Genomic DNA, 14,549 nt, shown 5'->3' with positions numbered 1-14,549 from the left:
ATAAGGTATATGGCATAAAAAATATTGGGGCTTATTCTGCGACTCGAGTGACGTGACTCACGAAATTTCAAGTCGTTTTGCTGGCTTAAATAGCCTCTCTAGCCTCAAAATTTTCGTTTGAATGAGCTGTTATTTGTCTTCAGAGCTCATCGATACACAAATTTCATTTCTGGTGCTTTTTCTGGAGTCAGTACGAAAAAGTGAAATTTCGTTAGTCACGTCACTCGAGTCGCAGAATAAGCCCCATTATTCGAAGTCTCGTTTTTTATTAATGTTCCGCTCTTAGATAAAAATAAGGTATGTGCAATTCTACCGTAATTATGCATCCAATCGAAGCGAAAAAATGCTATCAATTCTTATGTTTGATTTAATATTTAAAGTCTAGAAAAAGCAAACCCTATTAAAAAATGTTTATATTAATTTAACAATTTGTGATTGAAGAAAACAGTTCTTCAAAGTTTGGTCTGAAACCATGTTATGAATAATCTGAACTCTAGCCACACTCATACCAATTAACGCGGGGCTTTTTTGTTGCTCAAAAATTAAATATTCAAATTTCACCCGCGTACCTTCGAAGATCCATTTGCTTAAGTCTCAAATCTAGATCGATACCTCCTATGTTTGGCTGTTTTTCGGTGACCACCACCGATCTTCAGTTTGTAGGTATTTCAGGAGATCAAACCCACAAAAGTCGACTAATAAAGACATAAATTAGTTCTCGCTACTGCTACTCCTCGAGTCCACCTCGTCCACCGGATCTGTTTGCTAATGGGCCGCGCTTGCTCGGCCCGCTCATAAAGATGTTGATTTTATAGTTTATCGATCTTGTCGCGTATCATCGGTTGGGGACTTAAATCTTTTTAATATCGATTAATTTGATCAATTAACACTCCGGACTCAGTTTGAAATCCATCAGCATGGAAAGGGTTGTCGGCATTTTGTAAATATATCGCCGAAGTTGGAACGTGTGCGCGCGCCCATTCCTCAATTAATTAGGACACAAATTAGAGCGGCTCCGAGATCACGACCTACGACGATCACGTCTGATTTCGATCTATCTCGATGACATTGGCTTGTTTACGAATGCCAAGTCTACGAAATCCGGCCATCCATGCCCAATGATCCCCACACGAATTACCGATTTCCTAGCTTTGGTCGGGTTGGTCGTTCGCCATTCATCGGTTAGCAAACGGTGGTTGATTAAATGTCACTCAAACTGTCCGCGCGGTGTCCAAGGTTTGCATTTTGTTTGAGTTTCCCACCCAAGCTGCCAGCTGGATAGAGAAATGGCAACCATTCCAGCGAGATGCACTACTTAGGACTTAGAGCGGCCGACAGAAGAAGAAAATTGAACTCGGTGCGCGAAGAAAGATGCAAATGCAAATTTGCTCCGATGGCAGATGGACTGTGGGAAAATGGAGAAAGACAAGCAGAGTCAGAGCGTTCGACTCCTTACTGCAGTCGACTTGCACTGCAGTTTATTTGCTCAAGTTCCATTAACACATTCGCCGGTGTTTAGCATTTATGGACTGATAATTTCTGCTCTGAGCAAATGTTTGAAAAGAAATCGCTCATAACGGCATCCTTGCGCAATGTGACTGCTTTTGCATGTGGTGACATTTTTGTTTGTTAGTTAGTTTCGGGAAACGGCAATGGTGGAGACAATAAAAAAGAAAAATAAAAATTGTGCGTTGTTGTTTGTTCTTTTGAAAATTTACTTAAATGTATATTCTTGAAGAAAGAATATCAGAATTGAAAATTGATAAAGATGGATAGAAAAGTTAGAAGAAAATTTATTGGTGATCGTTAATAAGTTTCCGCAAAAAGTGGTCTTTCGCTGTTTTCAACATCTGTAAATTTTTTCTTAACTTTTGTATCCAACTTTATCAATTTTCAATTAGTCTAACCGACTCCAAAAAACTATTCTAACCTTGCCAGATTGTCAGGATTTTGCGATTTTTTTTTCACTCTGCTTGGGATATAAAACAAAAATTTGTAATTGAGTCCTTATGTACTTTCGTCCAAAAAAATTGTTCTAGCAAAATTTTGTCATAATAAACATGAACGATTTTTCTAAAGCCTAAAATATAACCAACGTTTGACAAACGAAAACATTTGAAGATATCGTGGAATTACCAGTTTGTCAGCATGATCAAAATTATTTGAAATAATTGTAAGTGATGCCCTTTTACGCGCCTCATCGCAGTATATAGCCATCGAACAGCACGGGTTCATGCCAGGCAGATCAGTTTCTTCGAATCTGTTGGAATACACATCTTTTTGTTTGAACCAGTTGGAAAAGAAAAAACGAGTAGACGCGGTATACACTGACATCAAAGCTGCATTCGACACAATTGATCATGGAATTCTTCTAGCTAAGCTGGCCAAGCTTGGAATCAATAACAACATGATTGTCTGGCTGAACTCATTTCTTACTGAGCGTTGCATAAGAATAAAGCTTGGCAATAGCATATCTTTTCCCTTCACGAATCAATCTGGCGTTCCTCAAGGAAGTAACTTGGGACCTCTATTGTTTGCGCTATTTTTTAATGATCTAATTCTCAGCTTAGACGACGGAACCAAAATTGGATACGCTGATGATTTAAAAATATTTGTTCCCGTTGAAACTACTGCTGATTGCGTTCGCCTTCAAGTGCTTTTGCATCGTTCCGGAGATTGATGTAAACTAAACACACTGTCCGTTAGTGTTTCGAAATGCACTGTCATAACATTCCATCGAGGTAAAACGTCACTTCTTTACGATTATAACATCGGCAACCAGATTTTGAACCGGGTTTCTGAGGTAAATGACCTTGGAGTAATACTTGATTCGCAACTCACGTTTAACAGTCAACGCTCTTCAGTCATCAACAAAGCTAATCGTCAACTCGGATTCATCACCAAAGTGGCACTTGATTTCACAGATCCTCTATGCTTGAAGTCTCTGTACTGTGCCCTCGTACGGTCAGTGATTGAACATGCTTCCATTGTCTGGGCTCCTTACCAGTTAAGTTGGATTCTGCGATTAGAGCGTGTTCAGAAGCGGTTTATCAGATTCGCTTTGAGGCACCTGCCCTGGCGCCATCCCGAAGATCTTCCTGCTTATCCAGACCGATGTCAGCTCTTGGGTCTCGATACTCTCGGATGCCGCCGAAAGACCCAACAGGCCGCATACATTGCAAAAATAATGAACGGAGAAGTGCAATCGCCTAAGCTGCTAAGTTTGATAAACTTCAGTGCCCCATCGAGAAATTTACGATCTAATTCGTTACTCGCAAGTCAAATTCACCGAACTTCGTACGGCTTCAATGAGCCATTAAGTGCAATGATGCGTTTGTTCCGGGATACTGAACATCTATACCAGTTTGGAGAACCTTCTAGTCGTTTTGTTCGTCGTATACGCCAATCCAGATTTTTTAGTTCAATTTGACCGTGTTTTTACTATTCATTTAAACTTTCATGTTCGATGAATTAATAAAAAATAAATAAATAAATATAATTCTAAATCTGCAGATGTGTTTCGATAAAAAAAAAATCAAATTTTCAAATGTTTACGGATTATGGTTTTAAGATCAGGCAGGATTTACTCAGCTTGGATACTTGCGGAAATGTAGCTAGTAAGTACTTAGAGTGAGTAGTTTATTGTTCTTGATTTTCAGTTTAAATCATCATTGGGATAGAATCCTGACTCGTCTAGGTTTTGCGTTTCAAACTAAAATAAGATGGATTTTTCATATTCAAATCTCATCATTTCGGAATATGAAAAGAAAATATTTCAATCGCAAACCGTTTTTAAGAATTGGAATTGAAATTTTTATCCTCAATTTATATGCAGAATTGAAACATAAGAAATATTAATGAGTCCAGATTTAAAAAATCTGAAATAATTTCATCCTTCGAAAATGTTGTCCAAATTAACGAGTTCATCTACAAATAAAAAGATGAAAGAATTTATAGTGAAACCCATACATTCAAAAGCAAGTAAAAGATTTCTGTTTGAAAATTCTAATCAAATTTCGCGTTTTAGTTTTAAATTCATAAGAACATTTATCTGGAATTAAAATTCAGATTTTGAATTAAAGTTCAAAACGCAAAATTTAGTTTCAAAGTTCGTATTCAAATTCAGCTCAAATTAAGTTCGTTATCAAGATTAAAATATCAATATTAGAAAAAGGATTCAAATTGAAGGAGATTGATTTAAAACTTTGATTCTTGATTCTAAATTAATTTTTTAAATACACTCAGAGTCAATTTAGAAACACAAACCTGGTGAGAATCATAAATATAGAATTATATCTGGATTCATTTTAAAGTTTTTTTTTTAAATCTAGGTATTAATTTAAAAACCGGAGATCAAGTTATTTTAATTTACGGAGATTTAATAAAGAAATAGAAAATATTTATTGATATTTTTTATTGATAAAAGAACTTGTATCAGGTAAAATTTAGCAGGAAATTTCATTTAGCATTTAACATTTTTATATGGAAGATTCTTCAAATAAAAGTTTGAAACAAAAATCTTAAAATTTATTAGAGTTTACAAAACTAGAAAATAATCCTTATTTTAACCGTTTAAGTTAAGTTTCTGAAAGGAAAACATAAGCTCAGTTTAAAATATCTTAAAAAGGTGAACATTTTAACATATGTATGGGAATTGAGAGCCCTACTCCTTGATTTAAGAGCGTTCTCAAATTATTTTTAAAATAGATTATGTAAATTTTTGCACAATTTAAATTGTGAACTTTTGTACCATTTAAAAAAAAAAAAATTACTCGAGTTTTTCATGGTGTTGGCGTTTGGTGAGTTTCGGTGTTTTGTAGATAAAATTTACTTTTCAAAGGTAAAACCGATAAACGGTATAGATTGTGAAGTCATTAGACCACAAATCGGGAGAATGCAATAAGACATTCCTCGGTTAACGAAAATGAGCCAGAAATATTATATTAGAACAACTTTTCCAGTTGGTCTCTTCATTTATTGTGACCAATAATGTGAAGAATGCAGAGCGCTTCAAGTCGTTAATACAGTTTTTTAACTATCTGTAATTTACATTTTTGTTTTTTTTTTTTTATCAATTGCACTGTAGGTCATCAGGATAACCCTAAATGAGACTCTCAAAGCCAAAGGGGTATAAGTGACAAAATGGTTGATTTTGAGTCAATGATGCGAATAGATTTTTCACATTACAAACTATATTTTAAGATTTTTTCGGAATTTTTGAATGTTTTTTACATGCTTTTTTTACATTAGAAAGAAAAATACAAATTCTAGAAAAATATAAGGAAAATGGCCAAACACATCAATTTAAAAGCTTGTTTTCTCGAAATAAGCTTTTATGCACTTATACCCCTTTGGCTCCAAGGGCCCCATATATAAACAACGTTAAAAGAATGCACACTAGTAAGCCAACTCGATTCAAACTAGGTTTTTATAGTCCTACAGAAGTCACAACTTTGTGATGATGTGTACTGTGATGCCTATGAGCAATACGTTTTCTAAAATTCCGAATTCCTGGTCTCTTTTGTTATCCAGTTTTCGGTAGATCTTCAAAAAAAATTCTCCAAACATCTTTATTTTTAATCTCTCGACAACCCATTTTTTCACAGAAGCTTAGTTTTATGATACAATCAACTTTTGTTCTGCAAAAAACTTTATACATACTACAGCGATTTTTTATCCTTCCATTAAAAATGAAGAAAAGAAATGTAAAATAAGGTGAATAATGAATCATTATCATTTTTCTAACAATTTTTAATCATGGTTAGGTAGTTTTGAAAGTTATCTGACATTAATTTGAGAATACAGATTTTTTTTAATCTGGTGTTATATTTAATGTATTCTATATTTCGGGAACATTGATTTCATAGTTGAAATCTACATTGATTAGAATTTACTTTCAAGCAAAGTTTAGTTCAGAATAAGGAACATCATCAAGAAAGATTTAACAATGACTTACCGGAAATAGCATTGATTTGAAAAATTCATTTTGATTCGTTTTGAAGACGTTGATTAATTTATTTAGTATCATTAATTATTTCTGAGTTTTTGTGATAATTAAGTAAGAAATTGGTTTAGAAATCAATTACCTTATTTCTTGTGTATTGTTGGTATTGTTATTATTTTAGGCTAAATTTGAATTTCAGAAAACCCGGTGGGTTTTTTCTGCGGATCTGGATTGGCCTATTTTTTAACCTTTTATCATTAAATCATTAAATATACGCTCTTATAACAATCTCACAGTAAAAATGGAAGAGCTCAATACTTTTTTTTTTGTTTTTTAGTTTGATGACTGACACTTTACCATCTTCATGGCATTCGTGTCATAGCTCAATACTAATCTGATAAAAATATTATAAGAACAACATTTTACCATGAAATATGGCCATATGACATTCCCAATCCTAACTATGTTTTATGCAAAAGATCTAGTAATTTCTAAATTTTCATCAAATTTTCAGCTTTGACGTTTGCTCCGCATCAGCTTCTACCATTTTCAATTCAATTTTACGAAAATATTGAAAGTGGTATTGAAATATAGCTAAAAAAAACCTAAATATGCGGATTTAACCCACTCGATTTTGGAAATCAGCTAGTTTGTCTACTCTTATTATAAAATCATTCTTAAAAAAAAAATGGGCTTGTGATATAGCTCAGTTGGCAAGTCTGTTGTCTCCTGAGCCGATGTTCGCGAGTTCGAGCCCAAGAGTAAACATCGAACACAGTTGTACCGGATAACTTTTTCAATAACGATCCGAATAACGAACTTTTTCAACTGTAACGTTGATAAAGTCGCGAATGCCATAATGATGGTAAAACGACTATAATCGAAACAAAAAAATCTCTCAAAAATTGTAAAAGCTTTTTGATGAAAAAATGCTCTTACAAATTTAAAAATAACAGTATGTAACTGAAAAAAAAATTCATTTTAAAAGCTACGCAACTTTATTTAAGTCCAAAGTATTCTGTAGACATTTTTGATATTCGGTTCTTTTGCAAAAAAAAAAACATTTTTTTAGCTAATTAGAAATTCCAAGACTCGACTTTGTACAGCGGAAAAAAGAGCGGACATCTGGCTCTTTTTTCCGCGTAACAAAGCCGAGTCTTGGAATTTCTAATTAGCTAAAAAATGTTTTTTTTTTGCAGAAGAACCGAATTTCAAAAATTTATACAGAATACTTTGGACTTAAATAAAGTTGCGTAGCTTTTAAAATGATTTTTTTTTCTGTTTCACTGATTGAACAATGAAAAGTGGTTTGGATTTATAAATAGGTCATTTGTTTACAAACAAATTTTGAAATTTTTTTAAAATAAATTTTATCAAAAGTTCTATATAAATTTTGTAGTCTGACAGTTAAGTTAAAGTGGTGTCAAATCTAACGAAAATTATTCAAAACTAGCTTTACCCTGTGCGCGTTGCAACACATTCGTTTATGAAAATTTAAATATATTATATTGTAGAAAAAGACTTCTCTTATGAACCCCTTGGCTCTCGTTAAACTGAATAAAACTATGTTTTGTAGAATAAAAATCGTGAGCAATGGCTACATTTATTCATACCATGTCCCAAACAAGAAGGCCTAAACGATCAAACCCATCGGATCAAATTTTAAACCCATCTCAAAATTGACCGGATGTATTTATTTTCATCAATTTCGAAATCTCCTTTGTCTAAAAATCTGGGTTTTTATGTAAAATATTGTTTTCAAAATTTCTTTACCAAATGTATAAATTGCTGATTCTAATTTCATTGCTTCAAGAGCCTTCAAGAACATGTACTTACTAAATAAGTCGAAACTTTCCTACAAAAAACCAAAGTTTTTTTGACTTCTACCCAAAATTTCTATGGTGACCACCTTTTCTAGGAGGGGGAGGGGCTTCAAACTTCTTAAGAACCATTCTCGGACTTTTTCACGCCGATTTTTTAGTCGATCTGTTCAGTAGTTTCCGCGTCCATTGCGGACATACAAGCAAACCAAGCCGTTTATATATAAGATGTTGACAAATTTTGAAAAGAAAAATATGTTAAACACCTGCATCAACGCATATTTAATATAAATACTAACTTAGTTTAGTTTATTTAGGCCTTTGTATCAAAAACCTTAAGAAGATTTCGCAGTTCTGAATCAGAATTTTAAGTCAGGTTTACGTAGTAAACTGACGATTAATCTGAATCATTATTTCAAATCTCGCTTTGCCTCGTCCGTCTCCAACAAGATTAGAGCAGTAACTCTACAGAGCCATAACTTTTTCTAACTAGAAGTGAACTTTACTGTGAAACCTGCTATTAAATGTCATATTCAAAGTTTTTCAAGATTAAAAAATAATGGTTTTACGTTACAAAAATATATGCTTCAAATTATAGATTTTGCAGAAACATCAGTGCAAAGTTTAAAACAACTCTTTCAAAAAACGAAGTTCATGATAATGTCCAGTATCTTCTGTCGTAAACGGATTAATCTGAATTATTATTCAGAATCTGGCTAATGTGTGTCTCTAACATGATTAGACCAATAACTGATTTGTGTTTTTGTTAACACTTTGAAGCTTCTACATATATCAGTGTTGCCATATATTTGTTTTATTCATATTTCATAATTTTTTTTTTTATTCTGTTCATTCTTCATCTCATATCTACAGTTTTGTTTATTATATCTAGTTTTGGTGATGGTTCTCAGGACTATTTTAAATTTGAGTACAACATTTCATTGTTTACTTAAAAAACTCACAAGCCTTTGTAAATAACAAAACCAGATTTTTAATTTATTTACTATTCTCCATTTGATCGAAGATTCAAATTCTATCAAGCAATTCTAGTTTTAAAGAATCAACATTGCTTCAAAAAAGTAACATTTATTTATTTTTTTTTTTTTGGAGTTTCACAAGTAAAAAATGCAACTTCTTTTGACATCACTGAATAAAGTTTCTAAGCTTTTGATATAAAAGATTTTAATTAATTTATCAACTTTGTTTAAGACTGCGAATTGCTTGAAATTATGCCTTTTTAAGTAGCTAGGATTCATTTAAGTAAAAAATTGACAATTTCTCCTATTATCCATAATGATGAAAAAGGTGCAACTTCTGTTACATTTTACTCAGAAGTCAATTCTTCCAGAGAATGGATCATTAAGTATTTAGTAATATTCAACAGTTTTGTCAAACATATGCAAAAAAATTTAAAATTGATTTTTTTCGTTTTTCCGTTCTTCACTTTTAAGTCTCAACATCAAGAACTGGGGCGGGATTATGGAACTCGAAACAATCGAGTTTCGTTCGATTCGACCAACTTTGGCGTTACCGATCTCGATTCGAATGGAACGTTTCGCGATGATCTACTACCCGATTTACTCGAAATCTAGTACTTTAAAATTTAGAACTCGAACGAGATTCGTAATACTGATTCTAGTTCGATTCGAGTTCAACTCGAAACGGGTAACTCGAATCGAATAGGATTCATAATTTCACCCCTGATTCATAGAACAAAAGTAATTGCATATTTGTATTTTCATTACACGGGTTTTCTCTTATCACTACAAAAAATATTTAAATCATAAAATGATATTCGACGTTCACTCTGGCCATCTTTGCATATCACCAAAAACAATAATCATTTGTTGTTGCGAAAGGTCAAAAACAGTTTGATCTACCACAAAAACGAAAAACGAAACAATTGTCAGGATGACTGTTTCATTCATTGATGATCAAACTGCACAAACAAAGCTAATCTTGAACGTTTAGCTCCCAGACAACCAAAATCAGGTGAATTCTTAGAAACGAATGTCCTGATTCACGATTTGCACCCATTCATTGAAAAAATCAACAAAAAAAAACAAACGAATTCGCTAAGGAAATAAACAAACAAAAAAAACGGTTTCATATTACGTCCATTTCCGTTGTTCGCTGTTTGGTGAATTTTTTTTCTTCTCAGGAATGGTACGCACCCATTGTCTCCGAACCTTTGAATTAGATTTTAGTTTTTTTTTCTTTCTTCTTCGATTGCGATTTCATTCAGCTTTGGAAAATGTCTGGATTTGGTGTTTTTGCGTTGAGTTGTCGGATTGAAATTTTAAAATCACTACAAAAGCTATTTAAGGTAATTTATTAAAGTTAATAAAAAAAATCTGATATGAATGTTCCTAATGTGGCATCACAATCATCAATAAAAATTTCTAAATTTTCAAAGATTTCCAATTAAGTTTTTGAAAATGTTTTTGAAAATTTGAACTTTTTGTCAAATTTGTAAAACTTGTCATTTTTGTCATTTTTGTCATTTTTGTCATTTTTGTCATTTTTGTCATTTTTGTCATTTTTGTCATTTTTGTCATTTTTGTCATTTTTGTCATTTTTGTCATTTTTGTCATTTTTGTCATTTTTGTCATTTTTGTCATTTTTGTCATTTTTGTCATTTTTGTCATTTTTGTCATTTTTGTCATTTTTGTCATTTTTGTCATTTTTGTCATTTTTGTCATTTTTGTCATTTTTGTCATTTTTGTCATTTTTGTCATTTTTGTCATTTTTGTCATTTTTGTCATTTTTGTCATTTTTGTCATTTTTGTCATTTTTGTCATTTTTGTCATTTTTGTCATTTTTGTCATTTTTGTCATTTTTGTCATTTTTGTCATTTTTGTCATTTTTGTCATTTTTGTCATTTTTGTCATTTTTGTCATTTTTGTCATTTTTGTCATTTTTGTCATTTTTGTCATTTTTGTCATTTTTGTCATTTTTGTCATTTTTGTCATTTTTGTCATTTTTGTCATTTTTGTCATTTTTGTCATTTTTGTCATTTTTGTCATTTTTGTCATTTTTGTCATTTTTGTCATTTTTGTCATTTTTGTCATTTTTGTCCTTTTGTTATTTTTGTCATTTTTGTCATTTTTGTCATTTTTGTCATTTTTGTCATTTTTGTCATTTTTGTCATTTTTGTCATTTTTGTCATTTTTGTCATTTTTGTCATTTTTGTCATTTTTGTCATTTTTGTCATTTTTGTCATTTTTGTCATTTTTGTCATTTTTGTCATTTTTGTCATTTTTGTCATTTTTGTCATTTTTGTCATTTTTGTCATTTTTGTCATTTTTGTCATTTTTGTCATTTTTGTCCTTTTGTTATTTTTGTCATTTTTGTCATTTTTGTTTTTTTTTTATTTGATGCTTCTTTTCTGGCTTTTCAAATTTTATGATTTTATTGTTCAATGCAAGTTGAACATCCTAGTATAATTTCATGTTTAAATAACAGTATTGGAAAAACTTGTGGCCTTTTCTTCAAAATTTCATTTTAAACCTTTTTCGATTAACCGAACTCGAGAAGTCTTGAAGAATGTTTCTCAATAGCTGTAAGAATACATTCGCGGTTTCGAGTAGACACCATCTTCGGTGACAAAACCGATGCTGACCCTACACGTGATCCAAGAGATGCGAGATGACACAGTTAAGGGGGAACACTTAAAAGATCAATATTTCACCTGACCGATCGATGCAAAAGAAGTTGGGTACACATTTTCCATCGCATCTCCTCAACGAATGCCGGCTAAGGGGCGGTGCCTTAACGAGGCGGAAAACCGCCACACTTTCCTTTGATCGCCGCGCCGCTGCTGGCAGAAGGCATGTATGTATGTCGCTTGGAGATCTACCATTCATACATCTGTGGCTATGGTGCATTTCTCAAAGACCTCCCGATGAGGCCTTTCGGAATGGAGAGTAGGGGCCAAAGTGCATCCGAGATGCTCCGAAGATGCTTGCCTATTTATTCGCCGTCATCATCAAGTGGCTCTCGAGTGAGTTTGTTGTTTTTTCCTCATTGGGCTGTCGTCCTCTCCAAAGTGCACCGAAACATCATCGTCAAATATTTTAATGCTCAAGTGGCCTCATCTTTCTTTCGCCGTTTGTTGTTGGGGCCTTGTTTGGGCTGAAAAAATATTCAAACAGGGATAATACACCCCAGAACCGGGGACAGGTATATCTTTTCAAACAAATTCACCGATGCGAGTAATTTTAAGATGTTTACGTTCGGTAAATAATCCGGCCAGGGTCCTCGAGAAGCAACTGTGATCTCTTGTGTGATCGATAGGGAATCGAAAGGGACAGGAATCGATCATTAATAAAACAAGACTGTGACTGGACTGGAAGTAAAAGTACGGGAGTCTTGCTGCTGCTGTGATCAATTGACACCGTCGTCCATTAGGATGTGTCCCATTGAGACCTCCTCTAGCTGAAGGCATGGTGTGTACGCCTAGAGGTATGCGCGCTAAGGGAAGGTCTCAACAGCAGCAGCAAGAAGTTCGCATTCTTCGGGGTCTGGCTGGGATATGAAATTTGATACATTTGCCGTTCAGTTGCTGGCGCTCTCCGATCGATACCTTTTCGCGTGGTTGGACCGGCAGTGCAAAAGCAGAACGGAACACCGATACTCTTGAGAAACATGACATGCTTCGGAGCCTTTGAAGAGGCGGAGAAAGCACGCCAGCCAGAGTCCTTTCCAGCTTACCGTCCTTCACCGTCGTTTCCAGCTGCCCTGTCCTGTGAAAAGTCAATTAATGAACATGTCAGCAAGTTTATAATAAAAGACTCCCCCGATTTCGCCGGCCAGCCAGCTGGATTAAGTTGATCTGCGCGAGACGCACCGCTTAAACGGCAATCAAACTGAATTTGTTTGTTTTCTGAACCGAAGGCCGATCCTTCACATTGAAAGGGGCCCGCGGTCTGGAATTTCTCAGCGCGCCAGGCTTTAGATCATTGCCGGATGATACTTTGGCCGGTAAGAAGGTGGAGGCGGCGCTGCCTGCTCGATATTTCCCAACTCCCAAAGGACGCTGCTGCTGTTACTAATCGGACAAAGTCGCCAAGAGCCAAAAGATACCCATGGGCAAGGTGGCGAATTCCAATCAGGGTCAATTTCCCACACGGCTGATTTATTTAGCTGATTTTGTGCCAAATGGTTCCCCGGCGCACTTAATGAATTCGAAAAATGATATCGTATCACCTACAAGGATCTCTCATTAGTTCCCTATCGATGGCAGGTAATGCAAACGGTGCATCAACAGCGCCTCCAATGCTGAATCCGTCTTGCCAGGGTGACCCGTTCGCTTTTACTTAATAAGGGAAATATTCTCACGCAGAAGCACTCCAGCGGCTGTAAATCAAATAAGTTGGGACACTTTGTTGCATAGTGCAATCCTCTTTTTTTTAAAGAACTCTTTGGATGGGGGAATAAAAACAAAAACAATGTACACGGCCTGAGCTTATTATCTATTCACGAAATATTTTAGATTGAAAGTCATATTAAATTTAATCAAAAACTATACTTACATTTTCTTAAATAGTAATGGAGACTTAATCCATTCCTTGAAAATTGGCTCGGTAGCTCACTATTAACACATTAAGGATCGCGAATAATTGTGACCCCGAGAACACTGAAATTTGGCATTCTCTATCTCAGAAACGACTGGGACGAATTCTTGCACATGGGAGTTTTACAACACGGGCAATAGATTTCAGGTGTAAAATTTTGGGCAAAGTGTCGTCCGTATTACTCAATGTTTTAACAATGATTACGTTATAACGCATTGGCTTAAGACGAAAATACATTCACGACAGTTTTGCAGGACGATAAATCTATTTCTGATTTCAAATTTTGTCACAGACGACAAAAAAGGGGTTTTCCATACGAACGGTTTCGTTTTCTAGAAATAAATGTCTCTTTTATGCATGGGATGGAGACGAAATTTTTTTGAAGTATGAGTTATTAACACAGGTTTGTGTTTGAATTGAGTAAACCTTCATTTATTTCCTAAGTCAAGTCCTTACACTGAACCTCGAAAATACCCAAACTTGAGAACTTTCCCCGCCAACCCGAATGAAACTCCCTCCCTACAGGTTTGACTATTGGTGGCATAGCACAAAGTTAAGCTCTTAAAGGAGAACTCATCCCCCAAAATCTGATACCACAATAAAATGGAAATCAAAATATAAAAAAAAATTTCGCCAGGTACAGGAATCACACCCATACCTGCAATGGCTTTGCGATTACCATCTCAGGATGCTAACCGCTCGACCACCGGAGAGTTGTTGAGAGAGGCAGCTACATCATCGTATATGTGAGACTTTCTACGAATGAAGCGAGAATAAAAGTTGTCCCCCAAAAAAAACAGTTCTTCGCTTTGAACTTACCCCCCAAACCTAAATCTGCCACGATGGAGGTAACAGAATCAGATGCGCTTACAACAAAAACCCCCCAAAAAAACAGTTCTTCGTTTGAAGGACAAGTTTGACTTATTGGCAAGCTGTGATTTTTTCACAAACTTAAGTTGTCAATCTTGAACTTAGGTTTGGCGGGTGGCAGTTCTCAAGTTTGGGTATTTTCTATTTTCAGTGTATAATTCATTCCATAGCGATGATCATCTTGTCGCTTAAAACTAACTGATTCCCAAACTCAGAATCAGTTCTTATTTCCTATCTGATTCTAAGATATCCTCTCAGAATAAACTGCCAACACTGCTGGGTTACTCTGAACAGTTGATCGTGTATGATGACAACATTTGTATTGTTGTCATCATCATC

At 34.5% G+C, this 14,549-nt stretch overlaps 1 protein-coding gene across 1 annotated transcript in view; it reads right to left on the bottom strand.

Annotated features, from left to right (window-relative positions):
- The window catches only part of LOC129748635 (protein Wnt-6), an 84,815-nt gene that overhangs the window by 49,822 nt on the left and 20,444 nt on the right, over nucleotides 1-14,549 (bottom strand). The window lies entirely within an intron of this gene.

Source organism: Uranotaenia lowii, chromosome 2 (assembly GCF_029784155.1).
Source record: "Uranotaenia lowii strain MFRU-FL chromosome 2, ASM2978415v1, whole genome shotgun sequence".
Classification (NCBI taxonomy): domain Eukaryota; kingdom Metazoa; phylum Arthropoda; class Insecta; order Diptera; family Culicidae; genus Uranotaenia; species Uranotaenia lowii.
This window is presented reverse-complemented; position numbering and strand designations above follow the sequence as displayed.